This window comes from Chamaea fasciata, unplaced genomic scaffold (assembly GCF_029207755.1).
Source record: "Chamaea fasciata isolate MVZ Bird 193981 ecotype frontalis unplaced genomic scaffold, bChaFas1.0.hap1 SCAF_14, whole genome shotgun sequence".
NCBI lineage: Eukaryota > Metazoa > Chordata > Aves > Passeriformes > Sylviidae > Chamaea > Chamaea fasciata.
Window position 1 is genome coordinate 4019270 of NW_027094099.1, and position 14031 is coordinate 4033300.

The 14031-nt window shown below is 42.4% G+C and overlaps 1 protein-coding gene across 4 annotated transcripts in view; it reads right to left on the reverse strand.

Annotated features, from left to right (window-relative positions):
• The window catches only part of TLN2 (talin 2), a 138925-nt gene extending 125375 nt beyond the window's left edge, over positions 1-13550 (reverse strand). For 2 of the 4 annotated variants that reach the window (XM_066196713.1, XM_066196708.1), the window contains exon 1: positions 13416-13550. The gene's annotated coding sequence lies outside the window, so the exon portion shown is untranslated. Of the gene's footprint in view, positions 1-9289; positions 9425-13001; positions 13288-13415 lie in introns of those variants that run through there. The other 2 variants (XM_066196710.1, XM_066196711.1) reach the window with 2 other exon arrangements.
• Positions 13551-14031: the final 481 nt, after the last annotated feature.

The following is a 14031-nucleotide window of genomic DNA, read 5'->3' on the forward strand; positions in this document are numbered from 1 at the left end:
ATTATTTTTATGGTATTCATCCCAAGTGTTGAAACCCAAACCTTGCTGGAGGGACACATTTTTTCCAAAGTCTTAATTTTAATAAAATAGAATTATCTCTTTAAAAAACAGAAAGACAGGATACTAACTCTAGCACAATGAGTATTTGCTATGTAGGCAGACACTCACCTTCCAAGGAATGACTCTTCTATTGCCACAGGCTGTACACCAATATGCAGCTAGTAAGTATTTCAATAATTGTTATGCTTAGGAAGCCGGAATAAACTTAAGTTAGATGTCACTGCAAGTTAGGGTCAGTTACAACACTGAGTACAAAAAGAGAAATATATCCCTGGGGAACTAGAGCATTTTTAACTTTTCCTGAATTGCTGCCAATTTTTTGGCTTTTATTTTAATAATGCAACAATTGGAATATATTAGTCTTCTTCCCCCTGAAAAAATATATACTTTCGCAAATTAAGAAAAGACTTCTCACACTACTAATACTGGTGTGCAACATCCATTCCCCGAGTTTCTCAAGTATCATCAGAATATAGCAATTCCGATTTGTTATTTCCATCATGCTCAGTGACTATATGAAACATTATTGGAGAATGGCACGAGAAAGAAAGGGTAGAGGGACACAAGTCTAATAAAGTTTCAAACTCAAGGTATAGGTCAGAATATGCCTTCAGAGTCAATATTTCAAATTAAATGTTCAAATTCAAACTTGACATTTCAGGAACTCAATTTGCTGTGACACACAAAGTTATTTTCCCCTTGCCCATCAAGGTTTCTGCCTTTACCTTTGATAGAGCAATTAAATGCCTGTAATGCTTCTGAGAAGGGTAAAATCCCAATTGTTCAGTCCTGCCTGCATACGCAATGCAAGGAAAAAAACATTCCCCCAGGCTCTCTCTGTGAATTGCCTTCTGCTGTAACATGCATACCCAGAGCCCATATGGCTGCCCAACTCTGACAGCCAAAAGCCACAAAGTCCACAGAGGGGCTCCATGCTGTGGGAAAGTATCAGATGACAGGAAAACTCGGCCCTCAACTATCAAACCCATTCTTCTTCAAAAGAAAATGCAGAAACAAAAAATGGATACCAGTAATTTATTGATACTGGGTATGTTACTCCATTGTTCTACATAAGAGAACGCTACAACAATATTTCAGATTTCAATTCAACGTCTGGACACTTTGTCACTAAAGCATAAAGACTGGTCCTTGTCTCTGACTCACAATAACTATGCTAAACCATTCAAAATCAACTCCATGTACTCCTGGGTCTATTTATCCTTGCAAAGTCAAACAAACCATCTTGAAGTTATATTATCTCCACTTTTCAAAATAAATGTATATTTACTCTTTCTGCGCATCAGCACCAAAAAAGTGAATTTATTTTGATGTGAGGGCTGAATTATAGTAAGTAATCAACAGCCACAGGCTGTATTTGTAATCATTTACACAGATGTGACACATCATATATGTGCTTATTTTAAAGACACATTTCCTCAGAGCTGTTCCTCCTCATCCTCAGATTTCAATAGTGCTTCAATGACTTTGACTCATGCCTCTGTGTATAACTAACTGAAAATCTGGGTTCAGTAGATTAGAAGATATCAAGTATATGCAACAGAAAGCACAATTTCACTATCTCATTAATAACTTACATTGTCTTCAAGTGTAGTAACTGTCACACAGCAAGCTTATTCCTTTGACACTCTATGGCAGCAGCCCAGAGTACTATTTGTAAGATTCTTCTGAAGTAATTTGTAAAGTGTAATTCATGTCTGCAGACCTCCTCAAAGGTTTCCTATTGTTTTTTTCACTTGAACACTACCACAGTGTCTCTCTTGTAATTACAAACCTGGGGGTTATGTTCTATATTGTATATAGTTTTCTAAACTGCCTGAAGAAACACTTTTAGCCACTGTAAGCCTAAACCCATAGGGCCTAGGAGTAACCTAGAGCCCTAGGAAGTCAAATATAACTTCCTCACTTTCCAAGATCCCATGGTCACCATGGAGACCTAAACTATTACTAGCTCAATTTTGCATTTCCAGCTTGTATGTCTGTTAGGAGCACCCTAAAAAACAAAGCAGTCACATAGGTATCTCAGCAGGACAAGTCTGAAACAACAGCTCAGAAAATGCAATCAGCTGGTTCAATGAGAGAAGCATTCAACATTAACACACACCTCATAGAGATCTAGAAGTGGGCAAAGCTCTTCCTTTCCTACACATTGCTTTATGTAGGACTAAACCTAAGTTCCTGTGTATTCGGAAACATTAAACAGCAGACGCTAAAGCAGGACAACAGAGCATGCATGGGAAAAAGAGAGCATGTGTGAGAAAACATGAGGTTTTTTCGATTCAAGGATTTCAAAGCTGAGTTACTGGAAGCCCTTTTCTCAACTACCTGCTAAGCACTGTCTTTTGCCTACGTTATTTTCTCTCAAATACTCAACACTGCTCCTTTGTTCAGTTTCAGGAAACAATTACTGCAAGACTTGCCACCAAACAAGCCAAGAACAGACATTTAGAAACCACCAGTATAAACAAACATATTAGGTTGCAGCACCCTGCAGACTTTGCCATAGAATCTCAGAACAGTTAAACATATCAAGTTATTTCTTCCAGCTCAAAGAATCAAACTCTTTTAAAAGAAATACTTGCTTTGAGGGCTCTAGTTCCTTATTCATTCTGTTAGGAAGATACAGCACTGTCTTATTCATTCGCAGTATAACACCTATGTTAGAGAACCTTAAGCACACTCAGTCTTCATTCCCCTTCAGTGAGATACCAGCCACCGGCCACTGTGTGTTGAACAGGTCATGGAAAGCTTTTTATGATTGAGAAGTCTTATTTTGACAAACAGGTAACAAAAGGATGCTGGAACTGCTCAAGGTCTTCTCTAAATCCCCTCATCAGTTAACTAATAATCAGGATTTCTGCCTTCCACCTATCACCTGAGGATTTTTGCCGAACACAGATTCCTTGTTGACAGCCCCTTGCACTTCTTGACTGTGGGACTTCCACCAAGATCTGCACCCCACTCGAGTTTCATTTCATTATCCCCAATACATCCACTATGGAACCAGAGCATGCCTAACAATGACCCAGATCCACCCATTCACATTCTTCACCAAGACTTATGGGGTTTTTTTCCATGCAAATAGCTCAGTTTAACCCCAGTTTGTATCAGATGCATTGTGGAGAAAGAGCTGGTTTCATGCCAGCACTCCCTAACAAGAAGTTTAAGAGAGAAGCCCAGACTGGCCTGCCCTACTTGCCCCAACTCCTCCACGCCAAGTGCAGCTGTTTCACTACCCAATGGTCATTCACACCAACCAAAACATAAGATTGTCTCCAACGCTGGCAAAAGCATTCCAACGAGACACTCACACTCCTCAGGCAAGCCTGATTATACAAATGCTAGGCTTTCATTAGCTTATTACTTTAAAGAAGCATTTTCCTATTGCTTAGTTGAATATCCCATGAATGCTGCCAGAAGAAAGCTTTTCTAATTCTAAGGATATCTACTTGGAGATATCTAAAGTATGAATTGCTTAGATTCAAATGACAACTCCTGGCAAGCACAAGCATTTCAAGCATCTGTAGACTGACGAGGAAGAAACAAAACTCTTACTAAACACAGGTTAGAGGCCCAGAAGGAAGACAAATTTCACTTGCACAAGTCTTCAGCACCCTGATTCATTCATCACATGCCATGGGAGAGTTAGATCTCATAGAATACACGTAAAGAAAAAATATTACAGAGTTCTTACAGAACAACTCAAATTCAGAAGGAAATCAGAAAATTGTTGAAGACATCAGAACAAGTGTTGATACAAAATACAGCTGTTCTATAACATCTGTTTCTGTGATGACACTGCTGCTTTCTGTATCTGGTCATAATAACACAAGGAGTATTTGACAAGCAGTAATATAGTTCTGGTTAAAATAATGAGAGATAAACATGAAGTAAGAAATTTGGTATGAGTCCAGAAAAAAAACCCCAAAACAATTAGTCAATACACACTACTAGGAATTTTCAGTCTTTACAAAGCTGTAACTATAGTTTGCAGTTTTTAAAAATGCTTTTCTCATTTTTTCTTTCTATTCTATTATTTTCTGTCTTCATTCTACATTTCTTCCTTTGGTTTTAAGTGTCTTCTAAACAACTTTTAAAAAGCAACTCCCTGCTTTATCTTCTTTTTACACCCAAAACACAATTATCTGCAATCCCACCTTGCTCTGTATTGTATTTCACTCCTTGGCAGCTACAGAAAGATGAGCTGTACATGAAAAGATACACTTTTTGGGTGGGTACCAAGTCAGTACTGGTGCTTGATAGCAGATGTTTTGCAGGTACCTGGAATTTATCTGCTGTAGCTCAGGCAGGATGGGATCTACACTATGTTGGCTGCCATAAGAATTGCTGTCCCTTTCTACAAGTCCCAGATGCAAAGAAAACCCAAACCAACAAAACTCACCCAAACCCAACTTCCATTATTTAGGAATGCTTATTTCTAGAAGTTTAAGTGGCACAGCCTAAGACCACAACTCACGACGGCATGCTTATAGAAATTTGCACCCTGTCACAACATATGTGGACTACATAACTAAATACCCTATTTTCAAGTATGGTAACATGAGATAAATGAAGGCAAGGAATTATAACCAGGGAAATATACAAATGGTTTAGTGCCTTTAGGGCCTTCTACAGCTGCAAATCTTGATAAAATCACCTCTGATCCTGAAGACTCTGAAGTGTTATTGTGTCAGATACACAGATGCCAAGACAAATCTCCTTTTTGCTTCAAAATCCATATGCAACAACTGACTTCCTACTCCCAGCAAAAGCTACTTGTCACACACATTATGAGGTAAAATCAACAACCTAATCAGATCTGACAAAAAGAGGGACAAAAAAAGTTGGAATTATGATGATAACTATTTGAAATATGGATTTACATCTACCATCAATAACAGTGAACATCACTCTAAACACACATTTTACCTCAAGACATTAGATAATGATAATATGAAGCCATCATGATTAGCAAGACATGCAAAAATTAAGTACCCAGTGAGGTGAGGACAGATCTTTACAATTTCTTCAAGTCATGTGATACTTTCTATAGTATTTCACTTAAAAAAACCCCAACTACCTTAATGGCAAATCTTCAAAAGCCTTTTTTAATGTTTCTTACTTTACTGCAGAAGAAACAAGGGCATATAGCATTGGGGAAGCATTTGGTCCTCCTACTGCAGTAAAAAATGGCTGAAATAATACATGGAAGACAATACGGCATTCCTTTGTCAGCAAATGCTGCTGGAAGACTCACAGAAAACAGCTGAAGAGTTGGGGAAACAAGTATTAGAACAAATTATGCAGTGTGGGAGGTGTGCAACACTGTTGGCTGACCTCAGAGATGTTTCTGACATGCCTCATCTTAGGGTATATGCTGGATTGTTTCAACAGTGAAACACACTGGGAGCTTCTCTTTTGCCAGGCACTCCAAAAATGAGGTATCAGAGCAAACTCAACACTAAATTATTTCTTTCATAGAAACAATGTTTTATGAGAAAACTGCAAGTGTACACTTACATGATTTTATCTCTAACCTCTACACTGGAATCCTTTCAATTTCTATTCCAGTTAAAGCAGTCACTCCATAACCACACGTGAAATTCTTGCACTGCATCATTCATAGATAAATAAACGAACACAGCAACGCTGGAGGCAGAAGTGCACCAAGTGCTACAGGATGTGATTGATTATGTAATTTTATAAAAATAAGATCTTCAAGCAGAATGCCTTTTAACAAGATGGGGAGTGACCATAAAATTCCCACAGTAAGTTTTGCTAGTTATCTTGTGGCAAAGGGCTTAAAAGAGTCGTCAAACTTAATGACACACCATGTGTTCTTTCCTACACAGGCAACTGTTCAAAACTGGCTCATCTATTCTGTGATGACAAGGGGCTGTCAGCAATGCCCTACCTACCAGATATTCTCAAATAAATACACACCTAAGGTGTCCCTTCAAGCTGAAGCTGATGTTTTAACAGGGAGCAAGAGAGAAACTGCTTTCTAGAAGAAACTCACTTTACAGAGACTGTTTTGAAAGTAGATGCTTAGAAATGTTTCACTGAAAAAACCTCCCATAAAAACCTCCAAAAGCTCTATATAATTTCCTAAATTTTAAAATATTTTTAAAAATCCCAACACTGATTAAAAATCTTCCAGAAGAAGCGCTTCAGGAAAAGAGAAGAATGCAACACCTCCCCATTAGTCTGCAAGAAGAAAACTGATCGACATCAGGGAAGGTGGAAATTTAACAGATGAATCCCAAGAAGAATCTCTGCATAGTTAGTGCATGGGGGTGGAAAATTAGTATCATTATTTAGTAAGCACAACCAACAATGCACCTCTTCCACTTGGATCTGTCTTTGTGAGGTGTCTTATTTGGCTAGGAAAGTCATTTAAACCAAGTATTGAAATAAACTGAACCCAGAACCTTTCATTAAGGAATAATTTAATGAGAGCTATGTGATTGAACATGCCTCTCTAAATTTTTAAAAAATGTTGGTTTATCGCTTGTATATGGCCCTTAAAATGGCTGTATTTTCACTAAATTATTCCCTAATGAAAGTAAAAAAGGGTTCTGTTAAAAAATAAAACAAATTTTCTAACTATTTGTCTTCTCCTTTATTAATTTCTAACTTTTGTCTATGTTCTGTAATGTGTATAATAATAGTAGAGTAGTATGTGTGCAAATCTATAAATAATGTATTTTTGGTGTGTGTGCTCACAAATCTTTTACTGATAAGGGTGTGAGATAAAAATCTTTCAAAACCATTGCTTTAAGTGACCTGGTAGGCTGACAATATTATCCCAGAGAAGTCAAGGCAATAGCTGATTATACTAAGATCCACATGGAAAACAGTGCTTTTAGTTTTCAATACAAAGTCCTAGAAGATTTTTACCCTCATATTCAGATGGTATTTGTAACGCTTCAAACTGCAATTTATCCCTGAAAAGGAATGAAAATAGCATTGAAGCAGGAACACATAGTTCCCACACAGATATTCACACTCATTACTGAGCCACTTTCACAGCCTGGCCTTGCAGTTGTCCCTGTACTGGTCTGCTTGGTTCCTCAGGCTACAACAACCCTTCCTCCTTCTTGCAGGCTTTGTGTGTGTTCAATATCCTCCAACTGCACAACTGCTGCATAAGTAGCTCACCTTAACCACACACTTGTACCACAATCAAGGTGGTTTTCTGCCTTATCTCCTCAGCACTGAAGCCCTGCCGTTCCCCTGGGAGTGGTATTACAGAGTCAGCTAAAGCTCTGACATGAAAACTCTAAAAATACATTCTCTGCCTAGGACAGAGAACAAATTTTCACTCACTCATACACCACCTGTGATGAATTTGAACTGACCCCTTACATATCCAGGTCCAGTACATATAAAGGCCTCAGACAAAACTCATTAGACCCTCTGCAACCCCTCTTCAAAATCTAGATTTGTTCTGTACTTAATCAATCTGTAGTCTGGCCTGCCCAAGCTCACAGGCAAAGTTAACTACCCGTTCTTCACAGGTTTTAGTCTTCTGTACACACACTTACGCTAATCAGCTGGTTTTAAGTCTCATTAGTACCACAGTGCAGTTGAACAGACAACCCAGCAATCAACCAGGCTCATCCAGACCTTCCTCACATCTGCAAACAGTCACTGATATTTTTTTTTTTTAATTAAAAAACCCAAATATTCCTCAGAGTTGGTACATACTACAACATCTCGGGTTCTTGTCTGGGGTCTGTACATCCTCAGCTGTTGCACATAACATTTCCAAAGAGTACTTTAAGCATCACAAGAGAGCGATCTCATTTCTCACAGCCTTTGCTTTTTTCAGCTGAAGCTGGACATTTATCTCTTCCTCCCTGTACCAGTGCCTTTAGTGATACCCTGACCCAGGAGACACCACTGGTTCCTTTTGCTTGACCCTGTGTGCTGGCTGTCCCACTCAACTTTCCCCAGGGAGTTCAGACACACCCTTGCCAACAGATGAGTCCTTATACCACAACAAAAAATCACCTAAGAAAATCCTTCAGTCACAAACGATAAAGAACTACATGAATTGCAAGCTACAGTGAACTAAAATATTCAAGTTAGGCTTCCTGATTTCATTTATTTAGATAATTATTTTTAGACCCATTGCTAAATTTTGATTCTGTCATGGTATCTAAACGTATTTATTGTGTCTAAGGATTATGCCCATCAGTCCTACACCACCACCACATTCCTGACATCATCCTCCTATAGGTCTTTTCTTAAACAGGTACCATCACTTCTGTCAGACATTGATAATCTGTCTTTTCTGCTGCTGTTCTGTCTGCCAAGTGCCACTTTGCCATTTCCTGCTACACAGCACTTGGCACATGTAAATTGAACAAAGGCAAAAGGTACTCACTGTAAATTACTTTAAGCCTAATTAATGTTTCCAGCTGTACAAATTCAAGTCAGCAATGTTTTGAACTGTTTTATGTTCATAATTATGTCAACTATAAACAAAGTTTAAATCTCACATTCCAGAAAAATCAGAACTTTCCTGCTAGTACAGAACACAAGTGAAACCAAACCACAGGACAGGCTGGACTTGAGGTTACCGAGACAAAGGGTTACTCAACCACATTACAGATATCAACTCTCAAGGAAGGTAAAGAGAGATTGTATGAAAATAAACAATATGTAGTAAGAAAAAGATTACATGACAAAGACCTTTTTAAGTGGAAGACAATGCCATTGTTTAAGAGGTTCTCACACCACTACACCAAATACTTCAGCAAAACACTAAACTCTTCAATATATTAGAGCAACAAATCGACCACAGCTGGCAAATGTAAATTGTTATTCAACTCAAGAAAGTAATCAGTCCATGTAGTACCATTGATTCTTTATCACCTCAATTGTTATTTGCTGTGATTTAGAAGACTGAATCTCCTGCTTGTTCCTCAGTTATATGTCACTTTTCCATGAAAATAAGAAATTTCAGCCTTACAAAATTGCCATAGAGAAAGACACAAGGTTCATTTACAATTCACTTCAGCCCGTACTTTCTTCCTGCTGCCCAAACACAGAAAGATGAGCTACCTACTGAGAATGAAAGGAAGGCAGTTTCAAGTGCCAGCCTGGCCCATCTTGGCAGGAAATCAACCAGTAGCTGCCAAGTGAAGAGACTACAAGTAAGTCAGCACTGTAATACTGTAAGATATTTCAAGACAAGACTTACTGTTGTATAGTCACCCTCGCCTTGTGAAGTCAGTCAATGCGTTTTCTAGCTTTATGAAGATGCTTGAGTAAAAAAGGTGCTGGAGCTTTGAGAATTGAGGGGGTGGATCTCTGCGGATGAAATTCCAGCTTGCAACTGGAAGTGGAAAATATCAAAATGTTATCACAATTGCTTCAAGTATGCAGGCTAATTCAAACTCAATTCCAAGATAAGCATGTGTGCACATAGCACACCCAGGGAAATGGTTCTCTGACTACTGCAAAATGGATTTTCAGCAGCATTAGCAGGGACAGAAAGCTACAAAATTCATTGTACACAGTTGAAAGTCTGGTGTTAAAACCAAGCACAGGGCTCCTTACCACCTTCTCATCCTCAAGCATACCAGCCCCACTCCAAAGGTGGAACTTGCCCGCACCCAGAGACAAAAGGCGCAATTCTTCAAACGCTGATCAGACGCAGGATTGCGCCACATGCTGTGGATCAGCACTTACACATCTAAGGAGCTCAGGCTACCTTCAAGGCATTCTTTGTGCAAAAGGAATAGACTGTTTAATCACAACATTAAAAATAAAGTATAAAAAGCTTAAGACACAGCATGATGTCCATAATCATAATCTCATCCACAGAGTTGCAAAGCCCTAGATTATTTTGCTTAACATAGCCCCTGGAAGTTGTAAGATAAACTACTCTGAAAAAACCCTCTGCTTTATTATTTGCATCTCCTTTGCCCCAAAACTTTTACAGTTCAATTTACTGTGTATTTTTATAACCATTTGTGGTCAAAACCAGAACCCCGGAAGAAAAAACCTGCATACTCCTTCAGGACTACCTGAAACTGCAATTTCCACCTCCATTTGTCCCAACTAAAACACTAAACTCCAAAAGTAAACAAATGAAACATAACACTGCTCTATTAAGACAGCCTCCCCCCATTTGCAACAACACCCAACATTTTTCTTGCCGTTCTCAATTTGCATCAGCATTATATTGTCTGTAGTAACATGCATAAGCAGTCTTGCCAAAAATTTTAAAGATTCAAAAGCAGGGAAGAGAAAAGAATTTCTAAATGCTGGTACAGTGGTCTGTAAAGATATTCACACTTCTTACCTAATTAGGGCCTGGTGCAAAGGCAGCATCTGGAAAACACTGCTTAGCAAGAAACTCTGCATATTAAAACAAATAATATCAAGATGTCTACACATTTGGCAGTTTACCAAAATCTCCAAAGGTCAGGCAGGACTGGCAGCTGAGAATCAACTCAAATGGGGTTTTCAGTACTAGAATGCTAAAATTATAGTACTGGGAGGGATATTTCAACAAATGGGGTTGAAGGCTCATATTCCATGAACATGCTACACTAATATCCCAACAGTTATCTGACACTACAACGCCACAAAAAGGAATGGCGGTGAGATGTTTGCACCGCTGTGTAGATGTGGTGATTAATTAGGCACTGCCATCTTTGCAAGCCATCTAGACTGCATTTGCACAGGTTTAATAGATACATATCGTATAGGTAAGCATATAAAGTGACAATCCAAATATTAATGCCTCAGAATATCCTTGCTATGCGGAGTCAAATCTTTGTAGAAACAATACCAAATAAAAGAAAGCTTTCACAGCAAAACTTCTAAGTCATCATACAGTTCAAGCTATGCCACAGTTAGACAGTTCTTTCAAGCCCACTCCCCCCACTCCAAAGTAACACTTGATTCTACTGTAGTAGTGTTTCATACTGATAGTTACATTTATAACTGTAGATGGATTTCCTAATGTAAGTAGAATTCGGTCATTGCATTAGCTAGCAAATGATGAAAGAAGTCTAAGTAAAACTGTGAAACAAATCAAGCTCAGAGTAAAATTACTTAATCCTTTGCAGTTCAAATGCAAGTTCATCTTTCTCAATATTGCCTACTTGCAACCAATCTATCCATCACACACACCACAAAACCTCTCACCCTCTCAGGCACTACTACAGTGCAATGGCAATGTTTCAAATCAACTTAAATTAGGCTGTACTACATTCCATTACATGATATCATGCAACAGATGTTACTCCAAAAACACAGAGGACAATTATTCAGGACAAACTCCTGTAATTTGAATGGTAAAATGAATGGGTATCCCACATGAAATGGCCGTAGACTTTATCTAACTTTATACTGAGATTCAGAACTTTAATATTATCCAGGTTTCCCATAGTTTACCCACTTAGATTGGCAACCAGAAACAAGAAGTATTCTAATCTTACATAAGCTCAATAATTTTGTCATGAATAGATAAGATGGAATTCCACTTAACCCTTTAGCTGTGGAGTGACCAGTGAGTTAAATGAGGCACTAGGAAACTCAAATGAAATGCACTTCCAAGAGGCAAGAGACACTCCCCCTCCCTCCTCAGCTGTGTGGTAACCTTGAATCTCCCCTGAAAATGTCACATTATGAAAATTAAAGCACGAATGGTAGCTCAGCCAACTGAACTCACAGTTAACTTGTCTAACAGCTGTTCTGTTGGAAGTATGGCTGACCATTACACCGTATAGATATGAAAGCTTTTCATACACTACAATCCGTAAGGTATTTTTAATCAAGACTGGCAGCTTGCATTCCTACTCAAAATACATTGCCATAAACATACAAATAAGTCATGTTTTACATAAGCAAGAGCAATCTCAGAAACGTGTTGCTTCTTTGTTTTTAAATCATAGAGACATTGTTCCACAGCCATTGGGCTCTTTTGAGAACGCAGAACTCCTCAACGCTTCTAAGTAACATACTTCCAAACCCAGAAATGCCTTAAAATTTAATATGGCTCAAACTTTGCTCCAAAATAGAGGTCTACAAAATAAACTTTAAAAACACCTGGAGGGAAGTGGACAATTGTTTGACAACAGGTTTTTTCAATAAATGAACATTCCCACAATCTTTCTAAATAGACGTCTTGGTAGCATTTTAACACACAAAAAAGTAAAGCCTAAAAAAACCCTGAAATGGCTGGTCAGCAGAACAAAAGCACTATAGAAGGTGAGCATAAAGCCAGCAGAGGCCCCAGTTAGCTCTCAGTAAGGTGTTCCCACGCAGTGACACTGCACCGGGGCTCTCCAGAGGGCAAGTCTGCACGCAGAGACAGCTGCCCGCGAGGAGGGCATGGGACAAACAGAGCTATCGGGACACACAGGCGGACCCCAGCCCGGGACGCGGACAGCCCCGCTGCAAGCACACAACGCCGCCTCGCATTAAGGGGGGCTCTGCGCTTCGCTTAGCCCTGGACACGAAGCCTCACCGGGGCAGGTATCCCGGAGCCGCTGGAACCTCGCACGCCCCAGGCCGGGCCGGAACACAGCGAAGCTGCGGAGCAGCCGCCCACCCATCCTCGTCTGCGCTGCGCAGGGGCGGCCGCGTCCTTCCCTCCCCTCCCGCCGGGGTGGCCCTACGGGACCGCCCTGAGACCTCTTCCACCCCGAGCCGTGCCACCGGTCTCGTGGGGAGATGCGGACAGAGACACGGAGAGATAGATACCGATTCACGCGTATGCAGACGCGGCAGGATCGTCCTTGGGAGGTCGTCACTTCACCACGTATTGCGAAAAGGTTTTTTCTACACCACGGTCGCCAACAGCGAACAGCTCCGTTCCCCGGGCAAAGCCACCTCCGACCCCGCCACGCCACGCTGCCCCATGCATGATGCGAGGGGTCGGCCGCCCCAGCACCTACCTCCTATTCCAGCCCTATATAGCCCAGGGAAACCCCAAAACAGCGCTGTTTCCCTCTCATCCCGGCCCGGCTCCTGACGAACGATAGGTGAGCCGAGGCCGCTCTCCCCTTCCCGGGGCTCAGCCCGCACGGCACTGGGCCGGGCTGTTGCTGTCCTCCCTGGAACCGGCAACTTGTTGGGCGGGCAGCGCTGCCCGCGGGCAAACCTGTACGGGCGAAGCAGGCACCGGGGACCCGCGGCTGCCGCCGCTCGGATCCAGCCCGCACCGAGAACCCCGCGGCAGCCGAGCGGCTCCGCGCTCCCGTCGCTCAGCCCCGCGCCGAGTCTTCCCCCTCTCGGCGGCTCCGCACAGACCACACGCTCTATGCAATGTGCAACGGCGGGGCAAGACGAGGGTCCTCGCGGGCTCCTACCGGGAACGCTGTTACTGTGGCATTGCGGAGCGCCTAAGCCCCGCCGCTCTCTCGCTTCCTTCCTTTTCCTCGCTCGCCTCCCGCCCGCTCCCGCCGGCTCCGCCGCCGCCCGCAGCTGCCGCCGCAGCGGACTCCAGGCGCAGACCCCCGCCGGGGAGGGCAGGAAGCGCGTCATCACTCCGGGCCGCTCCTCCGCCCTCCGCCCGGCCCGGCCCGGCCCGCTCTGAGGGACCCGCGGCTCCCACCCCGCGCCCGGAGACCGGGGGGCGCAGAGCCCGCCTCAGCTGAGGGCTCAGAGCCCCCTTACCTGGGCCTGAGGGAGAGGCACCTCCGCCGGCCGCAGCCCTCACCTAGGCGGTGAGGTAGCGTCGTTCTTGCTCTGCCCACCCAGCATCGCAGCTCCTCGGGGGAAGGAGGAGGAAAGCCGGAGCGGCCCCACGGCGAGGGGAAAAGACCCCGCGGGGCACCACCACCACCAGCAGCGGGGCCCCCGAGGGGGCACGAGGCGCGGGGCGCGCACCCCCCGCCCCGCGGAGCCCTCAGAGGCGCGGCGGGGACGGGGCCAGGGCGACGAACGCGCGGGTGCGCTCAGCGGGCGTGCGGAGAGACCCGGACC